This window comes from Bactrocera oleae, chromosome 2 (assembly GCF_042242935.1).
Source record: "Bactrocera oleae isolate idBacOlea1 chromosome 2, idBacOlea1, whole genome shotgun sequence".
Classification (NCBI taxonomy): domain Eukaryota; kingdom Metazoa; phylum Arthropoda; class Insecta; order Diptera; family Tephritidae; genus Bactrocera; species Bactrocera oleae.
The window spans coordinates 21,481,476-21,496,288 of NC_091536.1; the positions used below are offsets into that span (position 1 = coordinate 21,481,476).

General features: G+C 33.4%; 1 protein-coding gene across 33 annotated transcripts in view; it reads right to left on the minus strand.

The window, feature by feature from the left end:
* GluClalpha (glycine receptor alpha 1) overlaps positions 1 to 14,813 on the minus strand; it is a 64,955-nt gene that overhangs the window by 44,103 nt on the left and 6,039 nt on the right. The window lies entirely within an intron of this gene.

Here is a 14,813-nt window from a genome sequence, read left to right on the forward strand (position 1 = left end):
CACGGAAATCTGAATCGTTCGGAGAATGCTATAACGTGGGTTGGTAAGCTCTCAAGAACATTCGTTATGTGGATAATGTTCTGCTGTAGTAATTTCTTCTATAGCTGCTGCGATAAACACCTTCGTTTGAACACAAACAAGAAAAAATGAATACTCTTCACAAATAAAAAATAATAATATGTATACAAGAACTTTTTTCTGATCTGAATAATTTATACGGTGATTGTAGCGTTGCCTTGTTCAATATTCTATGACAAATTTGGTGAATCAGACATTTCCTTTTGAGTGTCACAAACTTGGTGGCAAACTTAATTACACCCCGTTCAAGGTATATAAAAGTAAACATCAGAACTTTAAGAGGCAAGACATTTACAATAGAGTACATATTTTATACGTTTATTTGATTTTAGCAAGCAAAGCCTGTTGAAATTAAAAGTCTATGTTTATGTTTATTTGACACAAAAATATAACGAAACAAATAGAAAGCAACGCAGTATATATAGAAATAGCTGCAAAGTTTTTATTTGCATTTTACTTATGCACCGTTGTGCATATAATTTTATATAGATCTGTATGCATTCATAATTGAGCGTATGCACGGTGGTATATTTTTAGATTTATTTAACTAAAATTTTCCAAAAAAAACCTATATATATTGTATATACATGCATATGCCATTAATGCAGTTATGTAAGATTCTAAATTCAAATATCAAAAATTCAAAATTGGTTAAGATAGTGTAATTATCTTTTAGTATAAAAAAATAGAGGCGAAATTAAAACATTCAACTTTCACAGTTGTCGTTCATCTTAATTATACTTAGAACAGCGTAGATAACGTTTGCCTGAAAGTTTGTAGCACTAAGAAGGAAATAACGGAGAATATATTGTACATATACATTAGGGGTCCTCCAAAGCAAATAAACCTATAACCTTATAAGGCCCGATTTCAGTTTTAAATAAAGAGTTTGTTTACGCTAGATTTTTTTTTTTTTTGGCGAAAACTAAAACTACGGGCCGTTGCAAAAAAAAATCAACTTGGAAAATAACGGACCCGTTAATATATGTAATATAAATGATCAGTGTGTTGGGCTAAGCCCATTTAGTCAGGCCCCTTAAAGACTTATATGTCTGTATACGCGCGAATTAGGCGCTCAGTTTTAATAATATCGACATATATTTTGCACACATCATTTTCTCCCCAGTATGCTCCCTATTTTTCGGAACCACCGATATCGGCCCACTGTTACATATAGCTGTCATACAAACTGAGCGATCAAAATCAAGTTCTTGTATAGAAAACTTTTTTATTTGATAAGATATTATCACGAATATTGTTCAGGACGACGCTACAAACTCCGAACAAATCGTTCAGATCGGTTTACTATAAGGTATTGCTGCCATACAAACTGATCGATCCAAATTAATATAAAGATACTTATGAAAGAACTTTTTTTTTTAATAAATAACCTTTATTCGACTTAAAATTGTTTATTTCTAACAACGTTGCTCGTTTTTAAAACTATCGAAACGTTTTCCGTTTTATGCAAACCGTTGGCCGGTTACGTTTGAGGATTATTTATACGTAGTGTTGAGCACATCCACTTTGGTAACGAAAAATTTGAAATCAACCAACTTATATATACAGACATATGTACTTATATCATATATGGTATATTCTACGTACGTATATATAATTATGAACACGTAATGAGTGCAATGCCCTACTTTTATACTTTATCTTTTATATTTCACAAACTATGATTACAGCTGCAAAATATATAATAGTTTTTCCTTTGCACATTTCTATTCATAACCACTGTTTATTGGCGCACCGTACACGGTTGACTGTTGTGAAGCCAAAATGTTGGCAATATGTGTATTTCTATTTTTCGGTTTAAATTTATTGTGCAGCCTTTGGCCGGACGGACTATATAGGTTTATTTATGCCTAAACAATATGTAAGTAGGTGTGTATTTGTACAGAGACACGGCTGTATGCAAATTTCTGTGTTTAGTTGCATAAAGCTGTGTGCGTGTATCGTAAAGCTGTTTCGACACACTTTTCACAGTCAGCCTTTCAGAAACGCACACGAGAGTACCTTGTTGCCAACTGTGTAGGTTGTGCAGGTTGAGTCTGTAAAAACTAAGATGTATGTATATATGGTACATGTGTATGTGAGCAATGAAAATAAATGTGAAAGCATGTTATTGAGGCCGGTGTTAAGCCACTGTTACGAGTCATACTAGAGAAAACCGAAATTGAAAACATTTAGTTTGTAAAATGACTACGAAACTTAAGCAAACATTTTCCAGCTAGTGCTTAGGTTATTTACCTCAGCTAATTAATATTTAAACGAAAACGATGATTTAGAATATTTTCCGATTGATACATATTTCAAGGTAATCTCTCAGCTCGCTTCATGAAAGTTTTTCCTGCTGGGCTGCCATGTGTTACTAACACATGTAACATTTGTGAAAATGCAGGCCATTCGTCCTTTTTGTTTGCACAATATAACGGTATGTGGTACTCCATAGCGGTTGTGTAGGCGCTCAATGCTAAAACTATATTAGTTTTTGTTGTAGGCTGTAAGCTGTTACCAAGTTGTTATGTTGATTGGATTTTTTCTCTTCTTTCTAAAAGCGGCCGCTTATCGCACCGCAATTTGTTCACAGACTAGCTTTACATATAGAAATGTGTGCGAAGCTTTTGTGAAAATGCGTTACTCTAGCCACAACAGTCACTTTCGCCTTTTGTATTTGCATTTGTATTTGTAATTGTGTGTATTTGTGGCTTTGTAGGCTAGGATAGGTAGACGAAATAAAGTCAAGTGTTATGTGTGCCACAAAACTGTTTTCTCAGCTTGCATTTGCTTGCAACGGTGCAAATACAGTAACTAAGTAATCTTAAATGCACTATATATCATTTTACGCTGAGAAATCAGCTTAAATGGCTCAGCTAACTGTATTAAAATAAAAGTGAAAGGTGTACTAAAAACTATTGAAATGAGATTAAACTCTAACTAAATTATTAACTAAATATTTGAAGCGCGTTAATTAAATGATAGTGACTTATGAGTGCACGAGACCTCACACCTAAGCCCTACTAATGTTATTGCGGTGTAATTTCAATTATTTCGAGCGATTTTTCGAGCTTTGAGTGTCCGCACAGGCTTTGAGTTTCAATCGTGGCATGGCTTGCTTTTCAGAGCATAGATACGTTCATTTTTGATGATAACTAGCAGGTGATTTAAGGGACACAACTAATGTGAAATTTTGAGAATATTTATTTCGATAGTATGAAAATACTATGCTACAATTTCGAAACGATATCTCAAATAGTTTTTGAGTTGCAGGTATTTAAAGGGTAGCCGCTTAGCTCAAACAGCCCAATCAGTTAGTCTTTAAAGACGTTTTTCTCGAAACAGCATTTTTCGAATTTGCTGAAGTGATAGCTCGAAGACAAATGATCCGTTCAACAACAAATTCTCTCTGTCTGTTTTGTATATAATTCTACACACAAGAACCTACCGTTTTTTGATCTGATCGAAAATCGAATTTTGGCTGGCCAAAAAACGAACAAAATTTGGTGTAAAATTCAAAATTTTTTGTAAAACGACGCCATTTTATTATTTTGTAATATTTTTTAACGGGTTTTATTCTCCATACAAATCAATAACTTTTAGTTTAACGAAAATTTTTCAATTTTAGGTTTCATCTACGGAGAAGGCCGGAATAACTGCAGCAGTGGAGCACTTTTTTTTTTGGCGCCGTCGGAGATCTCGTCTAACTCAAAAAATATTAAATTTTACTATGTATTCTTAAAGTATGTATAAATATACCCCGAAAAGTTAAAAACAATCGTTACGTAGTTTTTTTTTCAACTCACAAAAATCTACGTTTTTTAGGCTGCCCTTAACTCTAAAATCAGCAACCCAGCCGAACAACACAAAACCGAAGCTTGCAGCATATTCTTAGTCATACAGTTTTACTGGCATTTAAATAACAACTTTTATTTAAGTGTCGAAATTGTTGAGCGTTTCTATGTAAAACCGGACATGTCAAGTTAAATAATATTTAAGCAATGATGCACTATTATAAAAGCCGCAAGAAAATGTGTCGAAAATGAGGCAAAATAGCCATCAAACGCATTCTCACGCAAAACCTCCCATTTCCCAGGCTTTTGAGTTGCTGTTATGTACTTCACGTGGTTTAACTAACATTGAAGGTAATTAAGAAGTCAGTTATACGTTTATGGCCGTTAAGCTCACTTGGTCCGTTTTCGGTGACGGTGAGGAGCGCGAGAAGGCGGTCGCGGCGCGGTTTCGTTGAGGACATCGCGAAGGTTGCGTACACGTTGGCATTTCGTTTTCAGTTGTAGACGCATATGTTACACACACATATGGATAATATCTGTATAGTGGTAGCGGCAGCAACGCACTTTTACACACGAATACACGTTCTATATATTAATGGGCTTAGAAAGGCTGTTTGTGCTATAATATATACACCGGTGTTAACCAATTCACCCACAAGTTCTTCTCATGCTTCTTGTGATTACGGACACTTCATTTACTGTTATCCACTTCTCATTCTCTCACTTGTAGTTTCGACAATAAGAACTTACATAAAGGCACAGGAAGTGTCGCAAACAGTGGAATTTTGGTTACCTCTCCATATCGTTAACATTTCGCTTTAGTCAAAACAGGATGGTAATTGAAAGTGCTGCGATTTAGTTTGCAATTTTGGTGTTTGCTTAATGTACACATCAAACAATAAGTATTTTTGTAGGCCATAGATTGTTAGTTTGTTCGGGCCTAGTTGGAATGCGGTTTTGGAAGGATGTTTAACTTTATGCAGATCAATAATTTAGAGGCTTAGTAAGCAATGTTTAAGGCGCTCGTAATTTGTAATAATATGTTGATGGATATGTGAGACGTTTTAAAAAATATATACATAAACTCGAACAGTACTACGAGACGTAAATTAATACAGCTTCCAAAAACATACAGAACTGTAAGTAATAAAAATAATAAAATTAAGCAAATAAAAATATTTAATATGTTGCCAAATGAACTGAAAGAACTTGATATAAGTATGAAAGCTTCTCATAAAAAATTAAAAGACTGGATTAGTGAAAATATATATATATACATATATAATTACTATTAAAACATGAACAATGATCTCAAAGACATAGATTATAAAATGGGTAAAGTTAAATAAAATAGGTTTTCTTGTTTTGGGTATTATATTTCGTTAATAAGTATATATAGATAAGACTTGATCCTGTAAGTGTTTAACAGATGATTTAAGTCTATAATCTAAATAGGAATTATACCGACGTTGTTAAAATAAATATTATTGTATTTAAAAATGTATGTACTGTTACTTAGAACATAACTGTTTATATTAGTTTTAAGTTAGTTTTTAAGGTGAACAAGCATGGTTAAGAGAGTCTTGCCGTGCTTGTCTTACGTCTCCAGACTGACGAACAGGAAACTCGTTTTCCTCTGTCGGATTACTCTGTGATTTGTATTACTTTGTAATGTAATGTACTGTTACTCTGGTAAATAAATAAATAAATAAATAAGTATTAAGTACTAAGTGTTAAGTACTAAGTATTGAGTATTAATTATTACGTATTAAGTTTTAAGTATTAAGTATTAATTATTAAAAATTAAGTATTAAGTATTTAGTATTCAGTTTTGAGTATTAAGTGTTAAGCATTAAGTGTTAGGTATTAAGTGTTAAGTATTCAATATTAAGAATAAAATATTAAGTATTAGGTATTACGTATTAAGTATTAAGTATTATGTATTAAAAATTAAGTATTAAGTGTTAAGTAAAAAGTATAAGAAACTAAATAGTTTAATGTAAACAAAATGTAAATTAGAAATTTGACGGTAGAAAAGTATGAATTTACGAAAATTAACTATTTTTCAAATATCTTTTTTAAACAGATTTGCATTTAAAGTAATTGCAAAAACGTGACAGATGTCAATAACCCTCAATTTTTTACAGCGTGTTGAATAAAACGAGGCTATAAACACGTAAACATGTCAGTCAGCACCCAACCGGGCCAATACAAATGCTTTTCATTGCTACCATATATTTACATATATACACATACATGCATGTACAAAAGTATGTGCACATGTAATACAAAGAAAATGATAATACATGGGCATGTCTGCCATTACATTGCACTCACACACACACACACAATAGAGCAAAGCAAACCTTATTTGAAAGCCAGTGGGCGACAGTTGGGCAGAGTAGTTGTCTACGGATTTTGAGCCAGGTGTCGATGGATTGCAGAGCGCATTATACATACATATACCAAGAAATGACCGCATAGCATGACATGTGAAATCAGGTTAAAAGCTTTGTGAAAAATGACATAAACACGAGCGAAACAGCAGGGACCTCTCAACCATGCCACAAATGCCTGATTTGAGGGCAGTCACTATACCAAAGGGTTAATTACGAGATTTCAAATTTCAGTTGCATTTAATAATAATACAAAACTATGGGTGTATATCTCTTGTATCAACGCAGACTAGAAACCACATTTTGCGACGCAGTTAAATGAAATACAAAGCATTTCCACACAAAAGTATTATTAGCCACTAATGTGTTGAATCTGACGACTAATGGCTTGTTAAAATTAATGCAATTGCGAGTGTTGCATGTACATAAAATGCAGAGAAGTGTGGAAAATTCCCGATTACGCATGCATATTTCACAACACAACAGCACAAGCAAAACAGCGAACCGGTGAGAAAAGCAGCCTGGTGGCAAAACCGATAATTTGCGGATGTTGTAAAATTTCTAATAAAACCTGTGAACATTTCAAAATACGTTCAACATCTTGCTGAACTTTGTTCGTGGGTAATGAAAAAATATATATAATATATATAGATAGGAGAATTACCAGATATATTGACAAAAATTCACCTTAAAAATATAAGTTTCCTACAAGTATAAATTTGCTTCTATACTCAATGCATACCAGCAATTGTTTGATCATTTGAAATTCATATTAATATAAATATTTTAAGTGCATGTAGTCTGCACACGCAAATTATTCCTAACGTAAATTGGAAATTTACATGCAATTTCGGTTGCCAGCCCTTTGAAGTGTATCGACATGTGTCTATGTTGTTTACATAAATTTACATTTGTGCATTGTAATAATAAAGTATTTTAAAAATAAAAATATATATATGTATTTATATTAAGTACTATTTAACAAACAGGCATAGTAATTTTTATGAAATTTTTCTAGTGTAAAAATATCGTATAAAGAAAAGTTTTACTATCGAGTAAGTATGATGCATGATTTCATTTATTTCATTTACATTTTATATATTTTGCCGCTTCTTCAGCCCTCATCATATGTATAAAAAGTGTTGAGTTTGCAATATACCTATATATGTCACTGAGCCTTTGCGGCATGCAACAAGTGTCGCAACGTATTATGCACTACTCATGGCAACGATGGGGCAACAGCAAAAGCTTCGCACTTAAAGAAATATTCCTTGGGATTTCTTGATAAGCGCATTACTACCCTGCTTGCAATTTAGAAATTGTGCGCCTGAATATAATATAAAAGCAACTGAATAACCGCCAGCCCCACCTGCGAAAATTGCCCACCAGCCAGCTGCAGCTAAGCAGTGAAATTTTGCCGCCTTTGGTAGCGCTGAAACTTCGAGTGCCATTTGTCAGCGCTATTCAGAAGATTGTATAAATTGTGCAACCTAGGCAGCTTTATTGGTTATATGCAGTGATGACAACAACACCGACAACAGCGCGAACAAGCATAGATAGCGTTAAAGATGCATGTACGTATGAATATATGCAAGTATGTGTAGGTATCGTGAGATCGGTCGCCTGCTGCTTGGGTATATCAAATTAAAAGCACTTGAGGAAATTTCCACTCGATAATCATATTATGTTTATAAAGATATTTGGCAAATATTTTGTGAAAATATACTATCTGAAATATATAAATGATACATACTTACATATGTATACATATGTATTAATGACATGTGCAAATACTTGTAATATTCATACATAATCACTGCCATAAGCAGTGGCAGTGGGCGAAGAGAAGACTATATTTAGAATTAACTCTCCGAAAATATGTTAATTTCGTCGACACTGAAGCTATAATACCCTACACAAATACAAAATATTCCTTACAAGAACTTGATTCCGATCGTTTAGTTTGTAATTTTTCTTCGGAAATTACATTGTTGCCTTAGAAAATAGCTCATGCCAAATTTCGTAAAGATATTACATCAAATAAAAAAGTTTCCCATACAAAGACTTGCTTCCGATTGTTCAGTTTGTATGGCAGCTATATGCTATAGTGGTCCGATATCGGCCAGTCCGACAAATGAGCAGCTTCTTAGTGAGAAAAGGTCAGGTGTAATTTCAGATCGGTAGCTTAAAAACTGAGGGATTAGTTTGCATATATACAGAGGGACAGACGGACGGACGGACAGACAGACGGACATGGCTAAATCAACTCAGCTCATCATGCTGATCATTTATGTATATATTTTATAGGGTCTCCGACGTTTCCTTCTTGGTGTTACAAACTTCGTGGCAAACTTAATATACCCTGTTCATGGTATAATTATAGCAACAAAAGCGGGGCGAATTTAAATTCGCTGCTCAGTGTTAGATATATTTGTTATATTTACGTCTACTATTCAGCTATTGCATGTACTGTCACTATTTTACGCTATGAAAAATATTTCCGAACTGAGACTTCTTAATTTCTTCAAATCGGTAATCAGTAATCACTAACATCTTTGATGTATTGTAATATGACTGTAATTATACCTCTTGGTATTTAATTTAATTTTAATTTCTTTTTCAACAGCAAATCCCTAAAGTCACAACCTTAAACACATACTTCCTTATAAAGTATTACTTGCTTAATTACACATAACATTTTATTAAATTCCTGCTAATGCGTAGCAAAGCTAATAAAAATTGCAGCTATTCATTCAAATCTATCGGAACATGTACTTATGTGAACTCTCATTTCTCAAAATACTTTTTTCTCGCACCCTTGCTACACATCAATATAGTATCGTACAAAAACAAGCATACAGAAATGAAATTGAGAATGAAAAAATCAGCAAATAAACTGAGCGTACGGCAAAGAGATGAATAAAGTATTTCTTGAGATTTTTGTTTTGTGTGCATTTTCTGCAATTTTCTTAATTAAAAAATCGTTTCGATTACCTTGTTAATGCGATGACAAATGTAGACAACAACAGCAACAACACGCAAGTTCATCTTCAAGGTGAAATTGATAACCAATTCGATGAGCAGTGCAGCAGGCTAGTCGGAAGTGAATCATTTTGAGGACTTGTTGTTGGATTTCCACTGAAGAGCAGATGTGCAAAGTTCATTTCTTGCAGTGGGCACTTGTAGCAAGAAGGCCAATAAGATGTTTTAAGTGCACAAGCAGATTATTATATGGAGGTATGTGCACGTTTATGAAAATACCATGATTTTTTGTATGTTTGTAGAAGACAATTTATGAAAATAATTCAAATCGCAAAAAAGTTAGAATTACATTTATATTTCCCCGAAGGTGAACATGACTGTAGAAGCTAGATGCTTTAAATGAAATTGAATGGAATATGACAACTATTGGAGATATTCAGTGCGTGCCGTATGAAACTTTGAATTCGATGCCATTTTGCTTACTCCCGCACCAAAATCGCCCAAGGTAACGCCTCTTTCCAGTGCAATACAGCAGGGACTCCTACGCATATGTACGTAAACATGTACAATTATCGCCCAGTGTAGTGGGTGTAGACCAGAAATAAAGACCAGATATTATGATTGCATCGTTCATTCGAAATGAGCAACTTAATGTTCTATAAATTGGTCAGCTTTCTACCTAAAGGCGCTCATATGTGTATTCCAACTAAGTATGCGCCCATGAATGCAACGGATATTGCATTTTACGCACACGAAATTGAGATTTTCAGAAGCAATGCAATATCAAGTGCTTGCGAATATGCGACGTATTTCAGTCACATTGCCTACGCGACCATTGCACATACGGTGTGCGCATTTAGTTTAACCCCACATGATTTCTTTTCGTTTTCGAAGAAACCTAATGCAATGGCAACTAATGTTAATTTTTTTATTTTTTTTATTTTTTTAAAACTTTTTTTTTATTATTATTATTTTTACATCCCATTAACATAAGAAAAATATTTTAGACCTCAAATTTCTATAATCATGTGATAGAATAATGATACTCAACAAAAAAAGTTGAAAAAATAAAAAAAAAAACCATTTCACCAACATTCACAAATTCATATCTTTGAAACAAAAAAGAACACCCCTCTAAAAATTTCTTTAGATATGTTAGAGGTATAATATAAAAAATTTTGAGGTCAAAATTTTGCAGCTATGGTTACTTTTTACGATTTTGAAAAATTCAAAATTTTTTAATTTTTAAGTTTAAGCACCAGCGTTCTTTATTTAATATAAAGTAGGTTCTGAAATATCAAATAAATAAACTCATAAAATCGGAAAAACGGTGAAATTTTAAATTTTGCATAGCTCTTAGGAAACATTTTTTCCTTCAGCAGAACTTCGTTCTTTGATAAGACAAAAGTTTACACCAAAATTCATTCGAATCGGTGAAGTGCGCGTCCAACTCTTTGTCGATTTGACATGGAATGACCCTCTTAGTAGACTGGTTTCCCGAAGGTCATTGCCAAAGTTACTGAATCGATGAGGTTCGCCCGAAATTATATATATTTTTGGTAACAAAATCATCGGTTCCACTCGTGTGCTCTTTCATAAATTAAAATCTAACTGTTGTGGGCGCTTGTAAAGGTTGGGGTTTTTTTAATACTTATTTTTTCCAGCTTCATAAGTATATATATACAATGCACAAATGTTCCTAGCTGTCAAAAATTTTCACATAAATACGTAATTTTCATGAGATTGTATTTATACACCATACAGACTGTTTGCATATACGTTATTGGCAACTTGGGCAAACAAATTTTATTTGGCTTGCACTACATATGGCACTCTCTCTCGCTCGCATGCCAAATTCACATCACTCTGTATTCATAACAATGTACGAGTACACAAAAAAGACGAACAATGGGCGCTGACTGTAGCCCACATATAGTGACATATTCCACAACGCCGGGCAAAGTTATTGTGAGCATACGAAAATGTTCTTTGTCAGTTTTTAATTAAATTTAAATGCACTTTAGCACTGCTTTAAACGAATCGCATAAGCGACAAAAATATAAATATACATATATATGTGTACAAATACGCAAGTGCACACATACATACATACATACTTGTACATGTACGATTGCATATATGCATAATGCAAAATTATCTTTAATGCTCAAATCGGGATATAGAGCATCTAGTTTTGGGTAGTTAAAATTCAACGTAAACACTAATTAATTTTGCGGTTAGCTCATTATCGTAAAGTAGCGTGTAAATATTCGTCGTTTTGGGTATTTCTTAGTTATTGGAATTTCGAGAACTATTTAATCCTTAATTGGGGGCAGCACCTGCATCATAATAATCAGTGAAATTACTACTAATTGGACAGAACAGTAATTTAAATTGGAATAATACATAAGGTGTTACAGCTCTGCGTAAGCTATACTTAAATTGAACGTACACTCAAATACGACAAACAGACAGGAGAGACATATTCTATGTAAGTGGTAAAAAAATTTTAATTTTAGGCGTGACCTCTTCTCCTACTAGATTTAATAATAGAACATCCAAGTGAAAATTAAACCATAGTGACGCCTATATTCGAAATTACTAAACTGCTGATAACAACCAGAGTCATGCTAGAAATGTGAACTTTATATACCTATATTAGTGTGGGTCCAGCAAAAATTATGTTTCGCTTGGCCTTTTGAAAAATTGATAGACACCTCTTAGAAAGGCTCTTCAAGTATGTGCTCTTAATTTTAAAGGGCGGACGGGAGGACCTTTCCGTAACTAACAATTTTCTATATTTTTCCTATTATCAGTTATATTACTTATGTTATGAGTAAAACACGCTCATTCCTTTTCCTTGAGATAACTCACACATTGGCAAATATATGCGGCATAAAATCACCCGCTAGTTCAAAAATCTTTATATTAGGTATATGGGAGCTAAGAGAAGTATTGACCCGCTTCATTGCACTTAGACATACAGACATACTATTATCAGGAAATGATTCCTTCTGAATTTCAATTATATACCTCACACATTGATTGATATTTTCGGTAAAAAGTCAACTATTCGGTACCTAGGGGCTTAAAGAGTATAATTCGATTTGGACAATTTTTACTCAGAAGGTGGCATACTTTAAAGGCATTATTCGTGCAAAGTTTTATCCCGATACATGTGTTAGTGCATGATTTACATACTGGAAAGTGAAAGTATCAGATGGATTAATGAGAAGTAGGCGAGGTTGTGGTTCAATTTCGCCCATCTGCACTGTGATATAAAAATCTCAAAAGAATGTTATATACCGAATTTGGTTGAAATCGGTTCAGCAGGTTCTGTTACATGTGATTTCATCTAAAAGGTGGCGGTGACACGCCCATTATACACTTTTGATCGCGCCTCCTATAAAGTCCTATCATACCATCTCGGGCGCAAAATTCAATGTCTCTGGCTTATTTAGTTATTAATTTATCACGCTTTAAGTAGTTTTTAACAGTACTGTTATATGGGAAGTGGGCGGGGTTATCATCAGATTTCATTCATTTTCAAACTGTCGGTAGGGGTTTTTAAATAATTTGTCTTAAGCGAAATTGGTTATTGTAGCTTAAGCGGTTTAGGAGATATAGACATTAAACTTATTAGAGGGCCCACTTTATAAGAAATTTTAGTCTTTACCATATATAGCAAGTTTCATCAAGATGATCATACAAGTATATATGTATATATATAACCCTATATCCGACTCTATTATGTTTAGGTGATACAAACAACCGTTAGGTGAACAAAACTATTACAAGTACACTCTGTAGCAACATATTGGAAGAGTATATATATATATATCCATAAAACGAAATATGTGGAAGCGAGATAAAATTTGATCTGATAATAGAAAAAAATAAAAAAAACCGCTTTCGTTAGTCAATCAAGAGCTCTTACGTGGGGAGCCTTTCTAAGAGGTGTCTATCCACCAATTTTTCAGAGTACAAACGGAAAAAACGTTGTATTTTTTACACATCCTTATATATATATATATGCCATTTATATATATAGGTATGTGTATATACGTATATTTTTACTAATATTTACTCATTCACATAATCGCCTCAGTTTGTATCCCACTAGAAACAGTTAAAATAATAATATAATTTTAACTCGGCGTCGATTCATACAAGCACATTTCTACGCAGTTGCAGCATGTTACGGTAGCAACATAAAATCCGCTTAGACAAATACCTACATATCTTGCTTGCAAGTCTTCACACAGGCTAGCATATGTGCATGCTGAGGTGTAACGGTGCGTGCTCGTGCTAGTCTTGTAACTAGGCAGACATCGCGTTAAGCTGACATAAACACTTCGGGATTGGCGAGTTTCCTTCAAAAGACGCAGATTGTTGCAATATTATAGAATTGCATAGGATGAAACTTAACGGAAAGCGCTTTCAAAGTTATAAACATTAAAGGGTTTATAAAGCCTAGAAATTTGACCTTTAATTTTGAATAGCCGCCATTTTTAACATTTTTTTCTTTCTATTTTGTTTTTTTTTATTGTTTTTTTTTTTTTGGTTCATACGATAGCGACATTTATAGTGTCCAAAAATCCGTCATTGTTTTATTTTTCAAATTAGCCTAAGGATAGATAACGTAATGACGAAGACGCGACTTTCGAAGTGGCATAACTTTATAAAAATGTATTTAATATTTAATTTTTTCTCCTGTGTACTCTTGAAATATTTATAAACAAATGGTAAAAAGGCGGATAACACAAATATCAATTGCAAAAACACGCGCGAAATGCGGGGTTCTAAACTAGAATGCACTCTTAAGTTATGATATCATTCAAATACTTTTCCAAGGTAGAAATATTTGTTTTATGTGGCAACTACTGCCAACCTCGCTTGCAATCATCCAAATGTATTATCAAAATCTCGGGTTCGCCAATTTCAAGTTGCCCACATCTCTAACATAGTTCGTATACGAGAAGCATGTTACTTATACGACACGTTGCACTGCTGCTTATTTCCATTTGTGCGTACAAAAAAAGCTGTAATATATTTTGTATAGTCACCTACTAATTACAATTAATCCGCTTATGCATAACATGACACGTATCACTTTATATAAGTGGTTATTTATATTTGAATGAGCTACACGTGTGTGAAGTCCATGCATTTCTTGTGTGGCGCGCTTCTAGTTCAATTTCTCATATTGGGGCAAGCGTCGTTGCGCTTCTGTGTGATAAAAGTCGGCGCAGCTGCATATTTATCGCATTAAAATTATAGAAATGTATAGATTTCACTGTTTTGTTAGTTAATTGTGGTTTCATTAAGCCATTTCATTAACATTTGCTCAGCATAAAAGCTGGCTTTTTTAGCATTATTTTTTTGTTACTTTAAGTAGATTATTTTCATATTATTTCTACGCATGTAGTTAACAGTTAAAACTATTTATTTATTGCTTTTCTTTAAATGTGTCAATTTTAATGCGAGACATTTGTTTATATTGAATCTAAATAGTTCATTTAAAATATTGATTTGTGGCGTCTATGATATGAGTTAATAA